Genomic DNA, 18,156 nt, shown 5'->3' with positions numbered 1-18,156 from the left:
CGTTGCTTGTCATTTATCATCGAGCTCTAAGTGTAAACTGTTAATCCATTTGAAAACAGTTGATGGAAACACACATAATATATCGATGGGTATATATGACCCAGCCCTACTCCACGCTCCAAAATAAAGATGGTTTCACAGAAAACAAAAATAAAATGAATAAATAAAAAAATAATAAACAATAAAAAGAAATTGCTGGCAGGATTTAGACACCTATTAAATTAACCTGTAGCTTCATGATGTCATGTGACAGATATAATGAGGCCAAGAGATCAAATTTAGAATATTATTTGTAGTTTAACAGGCAATAAATATATCAATCAAGTAGAAAGTTGCTATTCTTAAAAACAGGCTCAGCCTCCCTGCATTCCTTTAGTTCATCTTTCTTTTCTCTCACGTTTTCTTCAATTTACCCACTGACTCCTTAGTGACCCGAGCTATCTGTCCTGCAGCGGCCATATTAGTGTTGTCTTATCTCGATTCAATGCATGCTCTCCTTCCCTCTTCCTGTTTTGCACCAAGGGAGGATGCCCTGCATTTCAAAGGAAAGGACACGGCTTTCCTACACTGAGATGAGATATGCAAAACCCCCGCCTTGCATCGAAACAGCATTTCACACACAAGAGTCTGGACATGCTTTAGTTCACGTGGCAACCAGCTCTGTCGTTTACACCTTTGCTCTCACCACAACTGCCCTGGATCAGCTGTGCCACACAGTCTCCGCGCCGCCATCATTGTTTACGACAGTATGAATTCACTGCAGGTTTGCACGTGACATGAGAGGATTCAAAGCAGAATAGAGGTTTAGATCAAAAACAAAAACGCGAAAGTGAGAAGCGAGAGCCGATCTCACCTGTATGACAGGGTTTCCTCCCTCCAGCAGAGCGATGGCCAGCAGGATGCTTTCCTGGAAGATTCGGTCACTCGTGGCGTTCATGATGAGGTCAATGACCAGGTCAGACGCACCTTCTCTGTCCAGATGACACTGCACTTCAGCCAGGCTAATCTCCCCTCGACTGCCCACTGAAGCTCCACCACCTCCTGGGAATATTACATGCATACCACAGTTCAAAAGTTTCAAGAGAGAGAGTTTTGTTTTTGCTTTTTTTTAAAGAAACTAATTCTTTCCTTTAGCGAGGACGCACTGAATCGATGAAAAGTGACAGTGAAGACATTTCTGATGCTACAAAAGCTTTCTATTGCAAATAAATTCTGTTCTTCTTAGCATCCCTTCATCAAAAAAAATCGATAGTGATTGTAACGAATTAAATATTCAACATAACCGATGACCAAATCAGCATATAAAAATGAGAATATCATTATGATTATGAATATCAATTCATAAATATTTTATATAGTATTATTGTAACATATATCTTTTTGCTATTGTGAGCACGAGACATTTCTTTTATAAACAATAAAACACTTGAGTATTGGCTTAAGCGGCTCAATGCATTTACGTGACGTGAATCAAATAACAATATTTTGATATTATATTTTGATAATTATAATGTGCTTTACACATTCACTGAAAATACACTTAATTAATTACAGAACTAAACAATCAATTAAAACGATTCGATTTTGGCCGAATACAAGTCCATTTTTTATTTTTGATAAATTTGAATGATACAATAAAAATCACACCGATTCATGACCAACTGTAATCGGTGCTTTCTGATGAGATGTTGCACCAGTTTTACATGAAGTTTTATTGACTGGCAGTCAATAAAAGTCATTGCGACTAAAACCTAGTTTTCCTTTCATCATGCAGTCTGTTTCTGCTTTAACACACTCGCTAGACTTTCTTAAGCAGGTGTATCTGGAGGCTATTCACACAGGAAGTGCGGGTGCCATATTCTTGTCGCCTGGCAACAGCGATGGTTCTGAATATATAGGACACATAGCATAGAGAAGAAAGCGGTCGGGGAAGGAGTCATCTTTAGCAGCGGGGTATTACAAAAAGAACTTGGTGTCTATGTTTGAAAAGGTCAGCTTGCATCTATTATAAGAAACTTAAGGTGGTGCACAAACCTGTAGGAGTCTTGGTCTGCCCGCTGGGGGTGAGCGGCCCGTTGCTGAAATTGGTCAAACTGTCTCGCCTGCCTCCCGGCTTGAAGTTGCCATAGTAACGGTTCACCAGGACTTGCCTCAAAGCTTCACCCTGACAACAGGGAAGGGGGTGGAGTCATAAAAGGGGCATTATGACATACATCAACGCCGAACATTAGTGTGCCACCATGAAAACGTCAAATGGTTTGATTTGAAAAAAAATAAATATAATGTGTGACGTGAATATGGTTGCTGATTGGTTAATAGAGATTTTAGATGTTATTTTGCATCTTTTCCAGGGTCATGGCATGAGAAATCAAATTAGCTTTGATCATTTGGCATACAAGAGGTATTTGTAATGCTAAACTGCTTCATATGCATTGCAATGTCTTATACTGCTACATAATAATGCTTGCTACACCTTTAAAAGCCTATATCAGAACGAACTTTAAGTGGTCACTTAGCAAAGGTGTAATTGCGTATAGGTTATGCAGTGTTATAACTATCTAAAGGTGTATTACGTAATATATAATACTGAAATTCTCAATAATGTGTTACATAAACGGACATCAAGGAAAGCGTTAGTGAATTAATTGCCTTTGTGGGATGCCACTCAACTCCTCCTCGAGACCGATCCCTACCTTGTCCTGTAACATTTGATTAGTTCAGTCAGAATGAGGTCAGAAAGGAAGACAGAATCTGATAACATTAGATCCCTTTCCTTGGTTGCGTCTGACCTCATAATACCAGAGGCCTGGGATACAAGACACCACACCAATTAAGGCTAATCCTAATTCAGTGATTACACAGTTAAAAACAAACCCAACTGCTCAGTCAAAACACCCCGAACCCGAGTCCGTGGAACCACACACACAATCACAATATCAAGATGTTAATCGCCTATAAACGGATCAATCGCCTCCTTCAAACCTAAAGAGCACACAGTCATCCAGTGAAACCTCCACCCATTTGGACCAGACAAGAGGGTGTTAAGAGGGCGAGCATGTGAGCGGGCGGCACAAGCGGCGGCCAGGGTGTGCGCCCCATGCCTCGTTTCTTTACCTACCCTTCTCTGATCCTCCAGTTGCTTCTGGGGCTGGTTTGGATCAAACTCCTGAGTGACGTGAGTTAGCAGAAAGCAAAAAGGAGGGAAGAAAATGAGAAGCATAAAAAAAGAAAGGGGTCAAGACTGAGAACATTAGTCATTATATAAACATGCACAAAAAAAACTGGGGCAGATTACATCATGCAGTTAAATGAGAGGCTTGGTGGGTGTGTGTGTGTGTGTGTGTGTGTTGTGTGTGTTTGGGAACAGACAAGCGCTGAGGAACACCATGCAGAGCAGAGGAGCATGAGCTTCAGTTTATCCTAAAATAATCCCTAAAAGGAAGCAGGAAAGGGGCTAAAACAGGAAAACTAATAAATAATACATTTCATAATAGTTGTTTTTGAATACCCTGCCCTTTAACGAATACAAACTCTCTTGTTTGGCAGCTTCAAACTTCGCTAGCCTATTCTACAGGCCATCTGTTTTATGTTGGACCGTAGTTGTGCTTCTACACCGGCAAGAACGAGAATGAAACCATGTTAATTACATAAGCACCGCACAGGGCGCCAATGCTAGAAACGTAAGCACGAGTGAGAGGAATGAGAGAGAGAGAGAGAGAGAGAGAGAGAGAGAGAGAGAGAGAGAGAGAGAGAGAGAGAGAGAGAGAGAGAGAGAGAGACAGAGAGAGAGAAAACTTTTATCCAGATTATGTAATGGATACTCTCTACTATTGACACACACTGCAGCCCATGCCCTCAGCTGCCTTGGAAAAGCAGGTTTGCTTTTCGTCCTTTCTTCTACCTGTCTGTCGTAAACACGGATATACAGTATGTATACAGTACATGCAAAATGTACAACAGCTAAAGGCATAAAAACATTTCTGCAGCCTTGGTTTCAGATGCTTTCTTTCACATTCAGTTTCTCCACAGGCATTTCAAAAAATAAAATAAAAGTCAAACGAATCCAACTAGCTGAAAAAATTAAGCACAAATGCTTCAGAGAAAAGACAAAAATATAAATATCATTAGCTGTTCTTGTTGCAACAGCAACTTTTATTGATTTTGGATGCATATAAGATCATTTTTATTTTCATTTTGGATTCATATTTGTTTCAAAAATATTCAAGAAAGTACGAGGCTGTGCCTTTTATAACGGAATTAAATGGATAGTTCCTCCAAAAAGTACAATACTGTCATCATTTACACATGTCGTTCCAAACCTGTAAAAGTTTCTTTCTCATGTCGAACAGAAAAGATTATATTTTCAAGTATGCTGGTAATCAAAAACGTGACGGTACCCATTGACATCCACAGTATTTCGTTCCCTTCTATGGAAGTCAGTGTCTTTTGTAGGAAGACATAAGAAAGAAACTACAGGTCTGGAATGACATGAGGGTGAGTAAATGATGAATACATTTTCATTTTAGGGTAAACTATTCCATTAACCACATCCCATGAAGCACATCGAATGACAGACATGACAATATAATGTAAAACTATTCACAAAGACATTCATGATTAGACATTATGTCATATAATAACAACAACAACAACTACATAATGCTAACAATAATTATAATAATTGTAATTATTATTACTGAATTCAGCATACCAATATTTATGGCAAAATATTCAAAAACAAATATCCAAGTTGTCAATTTTTTGCAGTGTTTCATGGGAGTGGAAGGTTAATTTGTTGAATTCTTTGAGCATGGATTTCGTTGCCATAATAACAGCAACTTTAATTGGAGAATCCATCTTTAGAACCGAATCTGGTTGCATCTGGTCGGCAAACACGATTTAAAAATAAAGCTGAAAAGCTGAGATCATGCAAATCCCGACTTCTACAGAAGTATATATCTCACACGGCATGCTTCGTTTGAAAAGTCATTTCTTAACTTCTCGATGGAGAAAATGAATGGGTTTTGACGTCCGGATCCCAATCAATGATCAGCAAGACCAAAAAGAGGTCAGCTTATTGTGATGTTTCCACACCAAGGGGGTAAACAGATCTAACAGGAAAGATCTAAGTGTGGTGTGTGCCAGCGTGGTGCTTTGTTTTCCCATTTGCATGGGCAGAGATGACTCAAAGCGGAGACAAAGAGGCTACTGCAATGCAATGCGATGCAATGAGGCAAGGACATGGCATGAGACGATCAACTACCGACTGCAACAACCCATATTCCCACATCCCAGCCCAAGCTTGGCAGGGAGGGCGAATATGTGTTGGACACACCTCTGCTGGGACCTCTGGTTCTGGTGGGGGTGCAAGCTAATGGAGATAAAAAGTCATGAGTTAGTTAATGCAGATTAGTCTCTGGCATTGCTAGAACGTGTTAATGTCCTTGACAAACTAGAAACTCATTAATGCAGCGTGCATCAGACCCTTCAGAAATAATAACCAGCCTGGGAGAATAGACTTTCCTACACTTAAGCGTCTGCAGATTGGGAAGGATGCACATTCATCTATGCCAGCGTGGGGTTGATCGACCTCGGCAGGTCAGCCTACATGTGGGGTTCTTATCGAAAAGGGTCACCGCAATGGGCTAAAATGTGCACATTATAATTGATAAAAGGCTTCGATATTGATTCTCAAGCGGTTATGTAATGCATTCTCAAGCTGAAGCAGTTACGTAAAAAAAAAAAAAACATTACTCTTAAGGTTAACCAAGTTGGGTGTGGAAAGAAAAAAGCATTTTGTGTGCGTGTGATACTCAAAAAGGTATGTACAACTTGTTTGGTCCTGTCACAACATTCAATCCATCTGGATTTGAGCAGGTAAGTATTTCCACAATTATTGGTGCATTAGTAAGACGAGAGAAGACACATAAAATCAAAAGGTTCAATTCATGCACGAGCTGAAAGGAACGAGCAAAGCAGGCGACATGCACGGCACGCAAACAGTTCCTTTTTTGACACGTCAATGAAAGAGACAATGAAAAGGATGAGTGGTGTGAGTATAGTACCAGAAGAAAAAAAAAAAATTCGGTTAGCATTAACATTCGGTGCCATTTGATATCATGAACGTTTGTTTGCTTCAAAAGGATGCAAAGAGGAAAATTTGAGCATGTTGTCTGGAACCATTCTAACACAAAAGAAAAAGAGGGGGGTTCTAAATTAGCAACAGCCGTGACGCACGCGCATGTTTGTGTGAGTAATACTGCAACCAGTAAGGAATCTCCCTTTCTGCGACATCATTTTTCAGCTGGAAAATAATGCTGCTGCAAAACACAAGGTGTGAACGTGAAATGTCCCTCCCTAGCCACCATAAACGCACACTTACATCACATGCTATAAAAACACTTTCTTGTGAATTTCCCCACGACAAATTCGATAAAGCGCATCCATTCATCTTCACATCCATGCATCCATCCGGCAATGGACCCGATTTGATTCAACGCTGACTTCTCAAAGAGCTCTCGGCTACTTTTTCTTCCAGTGCAAGTCACAAGTTTGTGTGTCACAAGTTTTCGAGTGTGGGGACGAAACACCTCGAGCATTCACTGATATCGCGGCTATATTCTTTTACGGTGCATGCCAATGGCGAGAAGCTTCGAGGGTTCGTTTCAGTCACTGTCGCTGTCGAAAAAAGCACAGTTGGGTTTGCAAGCACACTTCCTAACTTGATGAGCTCAATAACATAAATGCGTGCCTGTCGTAAAGCTCTGGCCAAAAGACCGAAGGAAACTCACTCTGTGACCTCATTTACGCATTTCGGTCTAATAAGACCGTTGCTTTCACAAAAGGGTTTAGGACGGTGTGTGCCCACCGGAGGGTCTTCGCCGCCGCCAGTGTCTTTTGGTAAAGAGCCCGTGGCACTTTTATTGCCAATTATTGCAGAAGGTCACACATCAGTAAAGAGCCTGGATTCCAGGAAAAAACGAGGAAAAAAGAAGGGCAGGTCTTATGTAACCTCTGGTTCCGAGCTGGCAGGAGTCCAGGAATCGTGCAGAATGAAGGCGAGGAAACTGGGACAGCGGCGAGAGCGGGGACGGATGTGTCCACAGCTCCCCCTGATGGACGACAGGAGACGTGCAGAGGAGGAGCCAGAGATAACAGGACACATGAGGACAACAGACCCCAACTGACACACACTGACTACTGGAACGGACTCAGTCCACTGACAGAGAGAGAGAGAGACAGAGAGAGAGAGAGAGAGAGAGAGAGAGAGAGAGACAGAGAGAGAGAGAGAGACAGAGAGAGAGAGAGAGAGAGAGAGAGAGAGAGACAGAGAGAGAGAGAGAGAGAGAGAGAGAGAGAGAGAGAGAGACAGAGAGAGAGAGAGACAGAGAGAGAGAGACAGAGAGAGAGAGAGAGAGAGAGAGAGAGAGAGAGAGAGAGAGAGAGAGAGAGAGAGAGAGAGAGAGAGAGAGAGAGAGAGAGAGAGAGAGAGAGAGAGAGAGAGAGAGAGAGAGAGAGAGAGAGAGAGAGAGAGAGAGAGAGAGAGAGAGAGAGAGAGAGAGAGAGAGAGAGAGAGAGAGAGAGAGAGAGAGAGAGAGACAGAGAGAGACAGAGAGAGAGAGAGAGAGAGAGAGAGAGAGAGACAGAGACAGAGAGAGACAGAGAGAGACAGAGAGAGAGAGGCAGAGACAGAGAGAGAGAGAGAGAGAGAGAGACAGACAGACAGAGACAGAGAGAGGAAAACAAAGACCGGTAGTGACAATGAAAACAGGCAAACAATGAATTTAACAAGGACAGAGAGAAAAAGAAAGATTATGACAGACTAAGACAGAAAAACGTATAAAAGTGTTCCCATTCTCGCCATTAACAAACAATTAACTGTGACTTTCTCCTCAATACACTCCTAATTTGCTGTTTATTAATAATTAGGAGGGTAGCTGTTAAGTTTAGGCATCGGGTAGGATTAGGAACGTAATATGTCAGTAATAAATAAGTGATAATAAAAAGCGAATATGCTATTTTGGCATGTTTAGCGATAGTGAGAATTGGTCCCTATACTAAATTGCTACCAAATAAAAAGATATGGAAGAAAGGAGAGAGAGAAAAGAAAGGAAAGAAAAAAAGACCTCCACTTATGGTTGAGAGAGGGTCTAAGCACAGTCCAGGTAGAGGAGACACTCACACACACACACCCATCATCACTCACACACACACACACACACACCCCACACATCCACATTACATAAGCTTCTCTGCTCAGCAGCACAGACGCATTGTCAACCTAAAGCCATATTATCCTCCCCATCCTCTTACATCACACACACACACAGACTTACACTCTGTGACGGGAGACACATTCTCTTATGTAATATAAAGATGAAGAGAGACACACAGAGGGAGAGGTGTCGTATGTTATGAGCATGGATGGTCAGTGAACACATGTGCCGTGAACACGTGTGTGAGTGTGTATGAGGGATCAGACTCATGATGCGCTCCGAGGACACAACCTCCCAATCATCATCAAAAACAGCAATCATGTGAAATATCCATCAGATTCGCAGCAGGTGACTGCAACCTTGTTGTAATACTCATGTGTGTGTGCGCGTGCGTGCGTGCATGTATGTGTATATGTATGTATGCATCTATGTAGGGCCATTGTATTATAGAATTTTATTTCTAAATAAATATACAACTGTAGTCTTAAGTATCCTTCAGAAATCTTTCTAACATGCTTATTTACCCCTCAAGAAAAAATATCAATACTGAAAAAATATCAATGTTGAAACCAGCTGTACAGCCTAATATTTTGGTGGAAATTATCATTTTCTAGTTTTCAACTCAAAAATACAGACATTTCGTAAAATTATTCATGTGTTTACTGAATGAAAATATGAAAATATCAGTTAGGAGAAACTAGTCTTACTGACTCTCAAGAATAAAAAAATGCATATATATATATATATATATATATATATATATATTATATTTTATATTTTTTTATTTTATATATACACATTGTGTATTTAGTGTAAAGTTATATATACATACATACAAACATGATTATACAAAGGTTTGTGTGTGTGTGTGTGTGTGTGTGTGTGTTGTACAAATGACAAATGCTATCAATAATCTACATCAAACCCAGAACATTACACTAGAAAGGTATTTAGTCACGAGTGCTTGGGTCACCTTATTTAGCAAAATTCCCCTGACAGCCTTTTTCTCATGTTTCAATAGTAGGAATAAAAAAAAATGCACACATTGCTTTTTTTTTTTTTTTTTTTTTTTTTTTTAAATGCTTCAAGTCGACATTCCGAAGGAGTGAAACTTGTGAGATATGTTTTTTTGCTGACCTTAATTTAACACCAAAACACCCAAAAACACAGATGAACACACCCTTTAGTGACCTTTTACACTTCTCCTCCTATACAAATACAAGTCATGATGACACACAAACGGACGCACATATATACAAATAATAACGTGCTTTTTTCTCGTTCAGCCTCTGCCACACAAGTGCACGGATGTTCAAGAACATTCGCACACGTCTTCTTGTTATGCAGAGACAGGGTCCCATTTCATCCCTGGAAGCGACAGGAGAGCAGTGACTATAAATATAGTGCGAACTCCCACCTGCCTTCTTGACTTCAACTCACAGACGCTCACTTTAAAGGAATAGTTCACCCAAAAATGAAAATTCTGTCATCATTTACTCACCCTGGAGTATTTCCTGTAGGAATGTCTTTGTTCTGCCGAACACAAAGGAAGTTATTTTGAAGAAAGTTTGTAACCAGGCCGTTTTGGGTCACCATTGACTCGCAGTAGGAAAAAAAAAATACTGTGGAAGTCAATGGTGACCAAAATAGTTCATTTTTGGGTGAACAAATTCTTTAAACTTTGAATCCATTGCCGCCTCTCACATTTAAAGGAGTAAACGGAAAGCGACCGCAAAGACTGGTGTTACTCGTAATTATAGTGCTTGCATGGCAGACCTACAACATTTTTTTTTAAATGAACAGTATCAAAACTAAGATATTGTTTGAATATTTACCACTTAAAATGTAATTCAGATCATGGTATTTATATCATATTGCGTTATATTAATTAGGAGATGAAACAAAATGCTTTAAGATATCACGTCTTTTTTTAGTTTATGAGTTTATGCGTAAAACAAAGGAGTCCGAATCTTAATTCAAAGTAAAAAAACTTGCTAGCATTTTTCTTATTTTAAGTAAAAACCGATGATTATTTAAAAAAACAAAACTTTATATTGTGATTTTACGTCGCAATCTTGCTTTAGGAATATTTAGACGTGTACTTGACTTTTTGGATTTTGGATATTCTGCCTAAATGATCTGGCTTTTTTTTTTTTTTTTTTTTTTTTTTTTTTTACATATTTATATGTGTCAAAGAGCCATCAGATGCTTGTTAATAATGCCTTTAATTTATGAAGAGTTAACAGAAAACTGACAGCAAAGCATTTTATTTATTCAGAACCAGACTTTTTTTATGCGAGCACTACTGAAAAGACAAATCTAGATTATAAAAATCTAATTATACTTATGCTGTATGTATTCCCTTTTCTCACATGATTTATATTTCTAATAAACTGTTGAAGTTGTCGTTTTATGGCTTGTCAGAAGAAATCACCAACCAAGACTGAAAACAGTACTTCCCTGCAAATTCAGTCGAATAAGCCACAATTTCACAAGTTACCTGAACTGGGTTTGGCTACATTTCAGTTTCGCAAGATCATCAGCGTAATGTGTTTTTGGCTAGATTAATACGGTGTTATTATCATAAAAACTCTGTAATTACTTGTTCTTCGGAGCTTAATGCGAAAAACACCGCGCCGATGCTATGTTGTGACATCCTTGTTAAAGCACTAATTTTGTTGCGTCTCAGCAACGAATGTAACAGGAAGGTAAACTTGAATTAACGCTACAGAGAGGAAGTGCTGGCGAAGTGTGGCGGGCTGATACACTTACACGCATTTTCACCAGCACACGCTAATCTAAAACAAGGCCAGCGGTAAAAACACACACGAACACACACTGAAACTATCAGGAGAGGTTAACAGCGCATAACCTCAGCACACACGGACAGACAACAAAAAAACGGCCGGTTTGTGGTGAAGTCACGTTGACAAACACCAGCAAAAAGCTCAAAGGAAAAGAGAACAAGCACTAAATAGGATGACTACACTGGCGCGAGAAGCCGGCTAAACACAGCAAATAATCAAAACAAAAATAAAACAAAAACACAACCTCAGCCACATCCAGCTCATCATCAAAGGCAATTAGCTGGAAGAGAAGAGCATACAGCAAAGTTAGTATTGTGAAGGAAGGAATCAGAGAACGCTCGGAAAAAGAAAAGAAAAGCCAAACGATGTTCAATTAGTGACATAACACAAGATTATTGTGATTGTTATTTATCAGCATTAGCTTTGAAAGCATTAGTTGCCAACTACAAAAACCTGTGACCAAATCTTGTCGTTTGTAGGTAAAGACCCCATGAAGTCAAGAGGGAATATTTCAAAATAAAAAACACCAAAAACAAAATCAAAACTAAATCAAAAACAGAAAAACAAAAATGATTTAAAAAAAAAAAGATTAAAAATACAATAAAAATCACCTACAAAAACTTGTTACCAGATCTTTTCATTTGTAGTTAAATACTCCATAAAACAATTTTTCAAAACAAAAAAGCAAAACAAAAAAACTAAAACAGCAAACAAAAAAAAAAAAAACAGTAAAACAAAAATCAGAAACAGCAAACAAAAATTAATAAAATAAAATTAAACCAAAATTATAATAAAAATCTAATCAAATAAAACAACATATGGTAAATACACTTAGAATACAGATTAAAACCTTAAACTCTCATATAATTTTCATGGAGTCTTTAAATAGGAAATTGGATACAGGATTAACATTATTATAAAATCTCTGGCTTTCAAATATGTTAGTGACGTTAATTGGGTGTTAATTCATTTAGTACTGGTAAAAAAAAACATTGTTTTTAATGCAAAACCACATTAGGAAAATCAGCATGGTTTTAGGAGGATATGAGTCATGCACAGATGCACGTGTGTGTTTATGTGCAGCTATATATATATAAAAGTATACAGACTAATAAAACAGCATGTCAGATGTTTAACGTAGTCCTACGAACTTGATTTTGGGCGGAAAGCTGGAGTAAAATATATCCTCTGAGGCCCGTTTTGCTATTTTTATGGGCAATACGGACAATTATACAGTAACGCACACCGATAGTGCTGCGAGAGGCAAGTTTGTGTAAGTGGAAGGATATGTTTAATTTCTTTCATGCAACCACAGCATGTATGTTACCTTTTCCCCATAGCCTCGGTCCTTCGTCATCATTTCCCGAAGCGTCTGCAACACTTTAATACACAAACGCTCCTCGTTCTCCTCTAAAAGTTGTTTAGTGTGCTTTATCAACCTGAAAGACAAAAACAGCAGCTCTCACAAGCCTGCCACGTAATCTTTAGCAGACCTGATGACTTATTTGATTTGTTTAATAACGACCCCATTTTAAAGCAATAAGACTGTCTTTATATAAAAAAAAAAAAAAACTGCTTTTGAAAAAAATCCTCGCTTAATGGTTTTACGATGTCAACACCGTTCCTGAATCGGCTTAATCCTGCATCTCAGCATTACTCGCATACGCAAACAAACACAGACGACCGCTCAAACACGCAAGTAAGCTCTTTTGTAGCTCTGGCAGATGGACAGGAGTCTCTGAGGACAGGTGAAGGACAGTAACACTACAGTAACACTGATTTATTTCCGAAAAACTTTAGAATAAGTAATACTTTTTACCTATAAACTACAACTTTTCCCTTAATAAACCATTAATTTGCTGCTTGTTAATAGTTAGTGCGGTAGTTAACTATTGAGTAGGATTAGGGATGTAGAATAAGGCATTAATATATACTTAATCGGCACTAACAAATAGCTCATATCTATTTATAATATCTAAATAAACAACTAATAGGTGTAAGCTTAAAATAAATTGTTAAACTGTTCTGATCCTATATGTGTTTTAGGTCACCCGATGAATCATATTCTCAGACCATTGTGACAGTTTTGTCCTCTGAAGCTCAGGAAGACGGTTTTTTTACGGTTTATAGGAAAAGGAAACTCACTTAGAGATGAAGCCTCCGCTCTCGCATTTCCGCCGAGCGTCTGTGTTTTCGGGGAAGAGGAGCTCTGGGCGATGCAGGACGTCCACCAGCACAGAGAGCTCAGCTTGAACCAGCGGCCGCAGACGATCCTCCAGAGCGGACACGATGTCCTGACACACGTTAGGCCACAAACAAAGACAACCGTTGCTTTATTTCGGTTTATTTTAGTTTTCGTACTATTGCTGCAAATTTAGCCATGCTGCTCATGACAGGTTTTGTGGTCCCGGGTCATATGATACACTAAGTTTGAATTATTATTTTATGACTTACCTGCTCGCTAAGGATGCATTTATTTGACCTAAAATATGTTCAAATATGATGTTTATGTAATATGACTTTTAAAATGGAAATATCTTTTAAAATGACACACTTTTCCAAGTTTTTATGACCATACAAAGCCTGATCGCATTATTCCAATAAGCTTTATATTAGCATATAAAATATAATATACATTTTTGAAAACAGATGTGCTGCTTAATATTTTTGTCCAACAACGATGATACATTTCAGTACTCTTCGATAAACAGGAAGTTCAAAAGAACAGTAGCTATTTGTTTTTATTGACTGCATTTATTTTTTGTCATAAAATACATTAATTTTGTTGTTGTTTAGGTAATCTTTCTGACTCTCTGAAATTTGATTAAATATTGAATGCTTGTCCCTTTTATATGTTTAACTGGCGATCATGTCATTTGCAACATCATAAATGAAGTGAGCGTCTTGTATATTTTCACTGGCACTGGCAGGTGTGGTAAAAAAAAAAAAAAGAAGCCATTTTTGGACCCAGGCCACGAATATATTTCTCAGCACCAAGGGCATGATTTGTTTTCATAGCGAGGGTTGAATTCAGCAGCCCTAAGGCTCATAACACAGACGTGAGCTGTGCAAACGTGTCTGAATACTCGCCAACTCATGCCACAGCTGCACGGGGGTGGAGACAGACGTGATGAAGCCATGGTTTACCGCAACTCACTAACTCAGCCTTCCCCTCCCTCAGGCTAGATGACACCCCTCCACTGACCTCTATCCCCTTCACCCGTCTTCTGAGCGGAGTATTTTAAAACGAGAGGAAATGCATGCTTCTACCCACAACACCGACTTTTGATGACAAGTGCCTTTCTCAGCATTTCAACAGAGTCCTTTTCAAAGAAAGTAACTGCTGTTCCTCTGATGAACACGACAGCAGAGACTTCTTCATACAGCTGGAGACATATCGGTAGAAGCTGCTCCGTTTATATGGTGTCATACGAGTCCTTTAAACGAACGTGCACTGCATTTAGAACATGACTTTAATACTGATGTGTGTGTGTGAGTGTGTCTATATATGCCATTAATTATTATTTTTGAATTACTTTAATAAAATAATATTAAGCATTTCCATACAATCTTTCATATAATAAATGATGGCACAAAAATAAAACTATAAATCTATAAAATATACTAAAATAAAAAAAAAACATTGTTGAAACACTCTTGCAATTTTTTTATTATAAATTAAATGCTAAATAGTAGAATGCTAAAATAGAATGCTACTATACAACACTATTTTAACACATAACATATAAAACAAATTCTCTATTTAAAAAAAAGACTACATTTAATTATTACAATACAAACTACACTTAAATTATTATAACCTTAAGCACAAAGCTGTTTGTTTTGTTTTGTTTTTTACTGCAAACCCTGTTACACTCAACACTGTAACCTTTCTAAAGGCACAGTGCAATTTAATTTAACTTAAATGCATTATTGATAGAACATATACAAATAAAAAGAACAGCTTATCTAACTAGACAAGGACTTTTTGTTTTATTATCCATATAGTACGTGTGCGTTGGGATGTTAGATTGAACTTTATCAGAACATTCCACCGGACATAATTTCCAAGGACCTTCATCTCACCCTGACTCAACTTCCCTATAACAATGCACGTGAATTCCTGGAATGAATTTCCTGTTTCCCAACCTCTTCAAATTCCATTTTGCAATGCGTCTAGAACAATACGGAGACGTTTTTTTCTACGCATGTTTGACCAACCGACCCCATCACCAAACAATGATACGCAACAATAATGTTATTTCTAAGTGTGTCTTGCTAAAAGCTATTGTGACGCAGCACTTAATACGAAAACATCGTTTAATCGGCTGTTCTCTGGAGCTCCGCCCTCACCTGCAGCCTCTCAATGATGTTCCTGTAATCTTTAGAAGTGGTGAGCGTTGAGTCTCTTCTGGACGCGTTGCGAGCTGACATCCTCCAATTGAGGATGGTTTTCTGCACCACATTGTTGGACTTCACAAACAGGTTGTTCACCTGACTGTCCAAATCCACCGGGATGGCGATCGCTCTGCTCTTGGCTAAATGTAGACGGTTATGCGCACACTTAATACAGCGAATGGTGAAATCATTTCTTCTCAATCATCTCTGGTTTTTATTTAAAGGACAGAGGAATGAAAATGGAGCCGCATGAGGTTCATTTACGTAAAGGTTCGAAATACTTACCCACATCAGACAGAACCTTAATACAGCTCTCCACTGAGGCTTTCTGGGCAGGAACGAGCCAGTTACAATGGTAAACTCTGAAAACCCCCTGCAGGAGCTGCACAAACACAGGCTGCCGGGTCTGCCAAACGAGAGAGGACAGAGGGAAGGATGGAGAGACTAGATTAGACTCAAAAGGACAGGAAATAAACAACTAAACTTCGATAACAGACAGACTTTCAAAAGATTCAAGTTTTCAAGTGAACGAAACATCTCTGCATCATTTTTTGGTTTCTACAGCGTCTTCTACAGAAGGTCCAAAAGAAGTTCAACTCTATCGACAGCATCAGTCGAGGCATTCCAGACAGTTTTGAAGCAGCTCATATGTTGGTTAAAGCACTTATGTTATACTGACGCCAATATAATTTCAAACATTTTACAGAAAAAAAAAAAAAAAAAAAAAAGCTAAGCAAGGATGATCAAAAGTGACAGTAAAGACATGTATGATGCTATAATAGTTACAATAATATAATATATAATAAATATTTTAAATAATCGCTGAGCTTTTAAACGTTTTATTAAAGAATAGCATAAATAAATCAAGAAAAAGTAGGTAAAAATGTATTTAAAAAAATATCTACAAAAATATTAAGCAGCGACTGTTTTCAACATTATTAATAGTAAATGTGACACTGAAGACACGGAGTAATGATGCTGAAAATTCAGCTTTGTCATTACAGGTAAAAAACTCATTCAAAATACATTCAAGCAGAAAATATAAAGGGAAAAGATTTTCACAACATTACAATTTCTATTTATTTCGTAAATGCAGCCTTGGTGCTCATACGAGGCTTCTTTCCAAAACAATAAAAACTATTTGTAGTGACCCCCGTACATATTAAAGCTAATAGAATTAATGCACATGCCATTGCTTCTTTGCACAAACGAAGGGACCGGTTTCTGTGGTATTCCACGGCAGAAGATGCTATCAATAGAGATAAGCTTACACTGAACCTGACACGTCTAATTAAAGAGTTTCTTAAAAAAAACATAATAAAAATCATACCCCCAAATTTGTGTACATTTTTTTCCATTTACTTAATATATAGACTACAAGGTTAACAAATGATGACGTGTTGACACATCCAGTGACAGAAACTAACACCACATCTTAACACCGACACCGTGGTTGAGAACACAACACAGGATGGCATGTTTGCCACGCTACAGATGCAAGACATGTTCAAACGTTTTCTGGACGACTAGTCTAGTACGCACAAGGGCTTAATTGTGAAAACACACACACACGCAAAAAAAAAAAAAAAAAACCCTCAGTGTGATCTAGTTTCCCATTCAGACAGGATTACTAGCGAAGAGTCTAACCCAAACTACGTCACGACATTCTATGTGCAACCACTGTGAAGTCATTACAAAGCGGTACCTCGGTTATTTTGCCTAAAATGGAGGCCTGCCACGGCAAAGAGAGATGTGAGAGATCAGAGAAGGAAGCTGTCATGAAGCAACACTTCCAGGAAAGGATGAATGGTTTTAGGGTCGATACACGACACAGTACGAGGAGGAACTTAACAGCTGCAGACTACTGGGCTACAAATAAATGATTTTGATTCGTCTGTACCTACATTAGACGAAAGGAAACCATTTATCATTTTAACATCATTTTATAACATTATAGTATTCGATTTTAACATCGAATAAAAGCTCGCCATTCATCGAAATGTCAAGAAAAAAATCTAAATGTAAATATTAAGCCGTAACGGTTTAACGCTGACGATAAATTTGATCTGATAATTAGTAATGCTTCTCAGTATTACAAAGATTTCTGAAGAATCATGTGACGCTGACATCATTTCAAAAGAGTATGTTGCATTACATTACAATTACAGCCTTGGTGAACATAAGTTAATTTTTCAAAAACAAATAGTTTTGCAAAATATCTGTAAATATAATATGAAAATATGTAACAATAATTATAATAATAATAATAATAATAATAATGCTAGATAGATAAAAGATAGTTAGACAATATTTTATTAATTACATACTGCAGAATTGATATTTGTAATTGTAGCAATATCCTAAATGATAATGTAAATAACAATGTATTTAATTTTCTTAAATGTAATGTATTCATTACATTTTTGCTAAAAATCATATTTCAACAAAGCTTATTAAAATACAATTACATGTCTAGTACTATGTGCATTATTGTATTACTGCAATGTCAAAATAAATGATATATACTGCCATTTAAATTGCCTCGTATTAGTATTTTATCACAGGAACAGAGAAAAAAATTGACATAAAATATCTGTCTTTTTGCAAGATTAACTTAGTTTGATCTGTGAAAAGAAACAGGGAAGTATACTTTTAAAGCTCTTTAAAACTAACAAAATAGGCGTCACGTTGCCCAAAGCTCAGAAAGTTAAAATAACGTTAAGGTACAGAACTAG

The 18,156-nt window shown here is 37.9% G+C and overlaps 1 pseudogene; it reads right to left on the bottom strand.

Annotated features, from left to right (window-relative positions):
• LOC122354386 overlaps window positions 1-18,156 on the bottom strand; it is an 81,659-nt pseudogene that overhangs the window by 45,311 nt on the left and 18,192 nt on the right.

The sequence above is a fragment of the Puntigrus tetrazona genome, chromosome 11, assembly GCF_018831695.1.
Source record: "Puntigrus tetrazona isolate hp1 chromosome 11, ASM1883169v1, whole genome shotgun sequence".
NCBI classification, from domain to species: Eukaryota; Metazoa; Chordata; class Actinopteri; order Cypriniformes; family Cyprinidae; genus Puntigrus; species Puntigrus tetrazona.
The sequence above is the reverse complement of the archived record's forward strand: the minus strand, read 5'-3'. Positions and strand labels throughout refer to the sequence as shown.